Raw genomic sequence first — 8,088 nt, 5'->3', positions numbered from 1 at the left:
TCCCTCCTCATCAGGGAAATACAAATCAAAACCACACTGAGATACAACCTCATGCCAGTCAGAGTGGCTAAAATGAGCAAATCAGAGAACACGAGATGCTGGCGAGGATGTGGAGAAAAGGGCACCCCCTTACACTGTTGGTGGGAATGTAAACTGGTACAGCCCCTCTGGAAAACAGTGTGGAGGTTCCTCAGGAAACTAACAGTAGAACTATGACCCAGCAATAGCACCGCTAGGAATTTACCCAAGGGATGTAGAAATGCTGAGGCATAGGAGCACATGTACCCCAATGTTCATAGTAGCACTCTCCACAATAGCCAAAACATGGAAAGAGCCTAAGTGTTCATCAACGGATGAATGGATCAAGAAGATGTGGTTTATGTATACCATGGAATACTACATGGCAATGAGAAACAATGAAATCTGGCCATGTGTAGCAACTTGGATGGACCTTGAGGGTGTTTTGTTGAGTGAAGTAAGTCAGGCAGAGAAGGACAAATATCAACTGTTTTCACGTATAGGAGGATTAGGAGGAACTTAACTGAGGACCAAGGGGGAGAAGAAGGGGGGAAATGGTGGGGGAAAGGGAGAGAGGCAAACCATGAGAGACTCTTGAATGCTGACAAAAACTGAGAACTGATGGATGTAGGGGGGAGGGGGGATGGGCATGGAGGAGGGCACTTGTTGGGATGGGCACTGGGTGTTATGTGGAGACTAATTTGACAATAAACTATTTGTAAAAAAAAAAAAAAAAAGAACTGGCAGCACTGTCAAAGAGCTCTGATCAAGGGGATTGTGGGATTATCCTCTGATGAGGTGGCCAGAGTAGAAAAATAATTTGTTTTCAGTAGTTCAACACCAACCCACTCCCCCTTCTTCTGGTAACAGTACCTTGAATTTCCTTCATAACCACCCTGCTGTCAGCTCATGCGAGGACTTCCCTCATCCCACAGCAGCAGGGATTTAACCATGGCCCAACAAAACCAAGCACTGTAAAAATTTTTTAATAAATTTTTTAAAAGATTGAGATGTAATATACATTCCACAGAATTCATTCTTTTAAAGGCTACAGTTCTTTGATCTTCAGCATTTTTACAGAGTTGTGCAACCATCACTAATATCTAATTCCAGAAGAATTGTATCATCTCCTTTCCCACAAAATACCTTGTACCTATTAGCAGTTGTGCCTCATTCCCATTCACCATCAGCCTTTGGCAACCACTAATCTACTCTCTGTCTCCATGGATTTTCCTGTGTGGGTGTTTCATACAAATGGAATCATATAATATATAATCTTTTATATCTATCTTCTTTCACTTAGCAGAATATTTTCAAGGCCTATCCATGTTGGAGTATCAATATCTCATTCCTTTTTATGGTTGAATACTATTCCACTATATGGTTATAGTACATTTTGTTCATCCATTTATCAATTGATGGGCACTCCACTTTTAAACAAATATTTATTTAATTATTTTTGAGAGAGAGAGAGAGAACACAAGTGGGGGAGGGGCAGAGAAGTGGGGGGCAGGGAAACACAGAATTTGAAGCAGGTTCCAACCTCTGAGCTGTCAGCCCAGAGTTCACCATGAGGCTCAAGCCCATGAACTGTGACATCATGACCTGAATCATAGTCAGACGCTTAACCAGCTGAGCCACCCTGGCGTCCCAATGGGCATTCCACTTTTTAGCTATTATGACTGATGCTATCATGAACATTCGTGTATGAGTTTTTTGGGAAGGTATGATATAAATTATGTTGGTTCTATGCTTTGAGTGGACTCATTGGCTAATACAATAAAGCCATATTTACGTGCAACAGGGAGAATAATAGAAATTTTCTGGACAGACCTTGAGGAGCTTCAGTCTTATTCTTTTCCTTCCAGTGGTTCCAGCCTGCTGTTTTCCCACATGATTGTGGTGTCTTAGTTTTTGAGTTTCGTGTGGAGCCCAGAAGAGAAGGATGGGAATAGGAGAGGTTAGAATACTCTAAATCTTAATTGTTCTAACCACTACTGAGAACTTTTTCTTGAAGAACTGCTTCCCAGGCGGCTGAAAACTTTTAGTTAATATCCAGAGTTCTGAAAACACTGATTGTGATGATTTCTGCCAGTGTTCTTATTGCTTTTATGAATGATAGTCCTTACTCTGCTATTTATAGCTGATATCACTAAGCCCCTAGTTTGTGCAGTGATTGATTCTGTCAAGGCATGTAACTTGATCTGGTCCCAAGAAAAATGACTTGGCATTTGTAAATGCTGAGGGTTCGAGGTCTGAATACGGTAGTTTTTTGAGGGCCACTGCCCGTATCCCCAGGACCTTCTAGCTTCATTGCAAGGCTTCCAGCTTCTACTAGTAGATATTTACACTTAGTTCCTGCCTAAGGGCTTCATTTAAAGCCATTTAACTTTGTTCCAGCCTCATGTACCTCAGCCTGGACATACTTATCATAAACAATAACCAACAGTAGCTGGTGTACAAGTGTACATTCTTCCTAGTCCTCTAGGTGGTGTAAATTTGGCATATAGTTTTACATGTTGCCCAAAGTCTCCATTCAGGGTAGGACTTCGGTTGGCCAAGGTGGCAGCGGATTTATAATGCACTCCTTATTTGTTCCTTTACCTTCCCTGTCCTGCTTCTCCCTGTTCCTACTGACAGCGCCTGCACCTCTCAGATGAATTACTTGGACTTGAAACTGTTTCTCAAAGTCTGTTTTGGGAAAAACTCAACTTGAGGGAATGTAGGCTTGGAGTCAACTGCAAACAACATATTTTACAATAAGAAAGCTGACCTGGAAAGAAGCCATTGGGGGGTAAAGTCAGAGAGCAGAGTTGAGTTCTGGTGATAATTTTTAAAAAGCAGTTATTTATTTTTGAGATAGAGAACTAGTGGGGGAGGAGCAGAGAGTGAGGAAGACAGAGGATCTGAAGCAGGCTCTGCACTGACAGAAGGAAATCTGATAACAGGGCTTGACCCCATGTGAAAGCATAACCTGAGCTGTAGTCGGATGCCTAACCGACTGAGCCATCCAGGCACCGACTGGTAACAATGTTTAGCCATCCCTGTTAAGTCCTGATTCTGTGGACTTTTAGTTATGTGAGCCAAAATATTCCCTTTTTTTCTTTCAAATGAATTTCAGTTAGGTTTCTATTATTTTTTTGCTTCTGAAATAATTCTGTATAATATAATATTATATTATTGACTATGGACTTAAGGAAAATCCCCACAATAATAGATTGAAGTAAGCAACACTAAGTTTATGAAATCATTTAATAGCACCTTGACAGAGCCTTAGTAGTCTCTTACAAATCAGAGATATTTATAAGGCTTAGGATCTAAGCTCTAGTCATTTAAATCAGGTCTTTCATGATAAGTAACTGTGACTGGGACACAGACCTGACATAATTGCCTAAGATTGGTGACACAGCACGGTGAGCATCTTGAAGCAAGCCTTGATAAGTAAACTGCATGTTTGAAAATCAAGCTATTTGCCTAGTTGAGCAATCCATCATCCTATGAAAACTATTTGCCCAGATGAGCAAACTGTTTGTTCAGATAAATTGACATGCAGGAATATCCTGAAGCAAACAGTGAAGTTATTTATCAGTTTAAAAGCTTCCTGTGATAAATAGTTAAGTCTTATTGACACAGGTGTTCTTGACACTTAAGCAATGTGATGCAGGTGGTACGAGTTCTAATACAGAGTGGGATTTGTCTCTGCGGGGAAAGGGTCCGGGACATGGAAGGAATTCTAGGCAAGAGAGAAAAAACAACATAAAGGTACTAAAGAATGGACAAAATATTAACAACGCTGGAGCAAAGTAAATAGGAAATTACCTACAAAAGGGTATTTAGGTGAGATTTATAGAACCAGGAACCCGAACTTTGCCCTCTTAGAAATGATGGGCATTGAGGAGGAGGGCACTTGTTGGGATGAGCACTGGGTGTTGTATAGAAACAAATTTGACAATAAATTATACTAAAAAAAGAAGAAATGAGGAGGCTTTGAAGGTTATAAAATACCTTACTACTGAAAAATGTTTTGTGTATTTTTTGTTTGTTTTGATTTGTTTTGCTAGGAAATCTTGGTTTTTAAGTGGTCACACAATATAATGTAGCATCAGCTGAAGGATCTGTAATTTCAAACTTCTGCTGGCTATTTAAATCTTTTTCATATTTTAATACCAAGCCCTATGCCTTGAAGGTTGATTGGAAAATGAGAGTTAAATTATTATCTGTAAAGAACGATAGAGGGAGTGAGACCATAAGCATCCTGGCTTCCATCTTTGCATATTATGGGGCCAGAGAAAGAGCATTATTTATCCATTGTGTAGCTGAGGGAGTCCAAAGTTTCACTTAACATTTGTCAAACAGCACTACTTATGATTTATGGCAAAAGTCTTCTAGTCACTAATATTCTCTTTTTCAGATTCTGAGAAAACCTAGCATGAACATAATAGAAGCTAACATTCTTAGACTTATAACAAGCTTCACATTTAGACCAATAGGATTCTTATTGGTCTAAATGTGAAAGATTGACTATGGGCAAGTTAGCAACCTTGTCCCTCTGTTACCTTATGCTAGTAGGGAAAGCAAATACTACTGCATGAATGTGATTTGAAATGTCAAATGAAGGCAAAAAATAGACTGACAGAGTTTGGCATAGCATTGGAAAGCATTAAAGATCGGTTTTGTTTTTGTCATTTTCCTTGAGTAGGCTTCTCTGAAAATATGCACAAGGAAAGGGAAATAAAAGTCCAGGCCAATTTGTAATGGAGATAACTGCCGACTTCCAAGCCTTCTAAGCTCTGGCTTCCCACACTCATGTATTTATTTCAACTGTAAATCTGCTTTCAGACTCTTCATATGAGCATCACAACTAAAGTTCAGAAATTAAGATTTCTTCTCCCAGGGAGAGCTTCCCCTTAAGCAAAGCTTGTACCTCAAAGGATATGACTGTAATTCAACATTTCAGCATTAGACAGAGGAAGCCCTCTAGAAAATCACTCCATGGTTGTAACTCTTGTATTATGGGTGAGTCTGAGGAATTTGGCGACTAAAATGGAGAGGACAGGCAGTGAACTAGAAATTAGGAGATACAAGCTCTCCTACTTTCTACAGACACTTAACTATGTGTCACAACTTCTTGAAATCTCAGTTTCTTCATCCATGAATGGAAGACTTTGCAAGTTCATCTGAGTATTACAAGAGACAAGGTTGAATGAAGCACTTATAAACTTCTAAAGGATATATGAATATGAATTTCAATAATTATTTATATTGCATCCCTCAAGATACTTGAAGAGATGACAAATAAAAGCAATTAAAATCTGAGGCAGCAGCAGTCATGCTGGTAGGTGATCTTTTGGATGGTTATTACAGATCCTTTTTACCATGGACACTATGAAATTAACTAGGAACTAGTAATAGTGGCACAGAAATTTTCCTGGAAGTTTGTAAGTGCTCAGGGCAGAAGACTGTATCAATGGAGAGCACCAAGCAAGAAAGAAGACCTCTTGATATTTCTTTCACATATTCTGTACAAGTGGAAGGGCAAAACTGAAAATTTACTCTCAATCTTGGTTTCTTAGGAAAGATATTATATTCTATCATTAAGCAAGTCTTTACTGAGCACCTAATATATGCAAAAATGTTAGTTGACCTTTATGGAAAGATATCTATAAGCCAGAGATCCTACAATGCTCTTAACATCCTCAAATAATTGTCTGAGTCAATCCTTATAACAACATACATGGTTAAGATTAATATACCCATTTTTTAAAAAGTTTATTTATTTAGAGAGAAAGAGAGAATGACAGGGGAGGGGCAGAGAGAGAGGGAGAGAGCTAATCCCAAGTAGGCTCAGCATTGGCAGCTCAGAGCCCAACACGGAGCTCAAATATACAAACCCTGAGATCATGACCTGAGCCAAAACCAAGAGGCTGACACCTAACCAACTGAGCCTCCCAGGCACCCCTATTCATATACCCTATTAAACATATAAGGAAACTGAGACTTATTCAAAAGGAGTATTATGAAGGAAAGGACTTTGTGTCTTGGACAAAGATAGTTGTGGAGGCCTACCCATGTCTCCCATTGATGTCAGCATATCACACAGGCAGGTAGCATACCTCTGTCTGGCCTTCCACTTATGTGACATTTTCATCACAGCAGGGGATCTCCGGTGGTGCAGAAGTGTTTGTATCCCACAGCAGGCAAAAGCCAGGGGCTGTCTGCCAGAGTTGTAAACGCATGTACTCCGTGGTGGAGCTGAGACAGCTGCCTCAAGGAGAATGTCTGAAGAATTCTAAGGATGCTGAGGCCAGACTCCACTCCGCATGGATCCACAGCAGGAAGCACTAGCATGAACGTGGATGGCTGCCATCCCTAAGAGATCCTTTGCATTTGAAGCTGAGCTTTTTAACACTATTGCAGTTGAAGAAGTGCAGTTGAATGAGTTTATTATCATACCCATAGCAGGAGAGGAACAGAAGTCCATAAGTGCCACTGTGATGGCTGGCTTTCACTGGCAAAAATCACGGGAACCATATTTAATCTTTCAAATCAGCTAGGTTGTAGGATTTTCAGGAAGAAAGGTGATGCAACGATTCTAGAGGATAATTTAGCAAAACATGTCAAAAGCCTTAAAATGTTCATATCCTTCCTCAGGGCAATTTTGATCCTAGGAATTAATTTTAAAAAGGTTGTTTTCAAAGATGGTCTAAACAAGGGTGCCTGGGTGGCTCAGTCAGTTGAACAACTGACTTGAGATCAAGTACTGATCTCATGGTTCATGGGTTCAAGCCCCGCATCAGGTTTGCTGTCAGGACAGACCCCACTTCAGATCCTATGTCCCCCACTTTCTCTCTGCACCTCCCCTGCTTATGCTGTCTCTCAAAAATAAATAAACATTTATATAAAAATGGTCTAGGGGCACCTGGGTGGCTTAGTCGGTTAAGCATCCGACTTTCGCTTAGGTCATGATCTCACAGTTCGTGGGTTCGAGCCCTGCATTGGGCTCTGTGCTGACTGCCAGCTCAGAGCCTGGAGCCTGTTTCAGAGTCTGTGACTCCTTCTCTCTCTGACCCTCTCCTGCTCACGCTGTCTCTCTCTCTCTCTCCTAGATATAAATAAAACATTAAAAAAAATTTTTTAAAAATGGTCTAAAGAATGGCTATTTATGCCATCATTAGTCATAAGAATGATCAGAGCCAATCTGGTTCCTATATAAATAATTGGTTACTATATGTCAATAAAAGGTAAAAGGGAATACTATTTAGTTATTTTAATGATCACTGTACATTATAATAGTAAACACTTGAAGGTCACAAATCTTTTTGAGAATTAGATGAATACCATAGGTCTTTTTCCATTCTAAAATATACATGAATTGAGCTAAATTTATACCTAGAGTTTGGCATAAAATGCCAGAAAGTTCATAGATCTGCCACAGTACATGTAGAGACACAAAGTTAAAAATCCAACATGAAAGGCCACTAGATTATGAAATATTCACAATGCATTAAGTTTAAGAACTCATAATATGTAACATATATGTAGCATGATTCCTTTTTAACACACACACACACACACACATATACCTACACACAGACGAATGTTATATTTTTATGATCCCTAAAAAATCCTATTCAACAGCACAGGCCTCCTCCTGCCCACCATTAAGGAAAGAAATCATATCTTAATATTTGATTTATTTCTCTATAAGTTCAATTTTTTGTTTTGTAAGTTTTTATTTTAAAACAAATAAAAATGTTCAATTACCTATGAATTAAAACCAAAGGAAAAAGAGCTTTATGGGTCATGTGGGTAGCTCAGTCAATTAAGCATCGGACTTTGGCTCAGGTCATGATCATTAAATTCAAGCCCTGTGTTGGATTCTGTGCTGACAGCTTGGAGCCTGGAGCCTGCTTCGGATTCTGTGTCTCTCTCTCTCTCTCTGCCTCTCCCCAACTTATGCTGTCTCTGTCTCTCTCCGTCTCTCAAAAACATTAAAAAAGAGAGCTTTATTACTTTTAACTAAAGAGCATATATACCAACAGAAATATATAAAATATATAAATACTTAAA

Source organism: Crocuta crocuta, unplaced genomic scaffold (assembly GCF_008692635.1).
Source record: "Crocuta crocuta isolate KB4526 unplaced genomic scaffold, BGI_CrCroc_1.0 scaffold371, whole genome shotgun sequence".
Classification (NCBI taxonomy): domain Eukaryota; kingdom Metazoa; phylum Chordata; class Mammalia; order Carnivora; family Hyaenidae; genus Crocuta; species Crocuta crocuta.
This window is presented reverse-complemented; position numbering follows the sequence as displayed.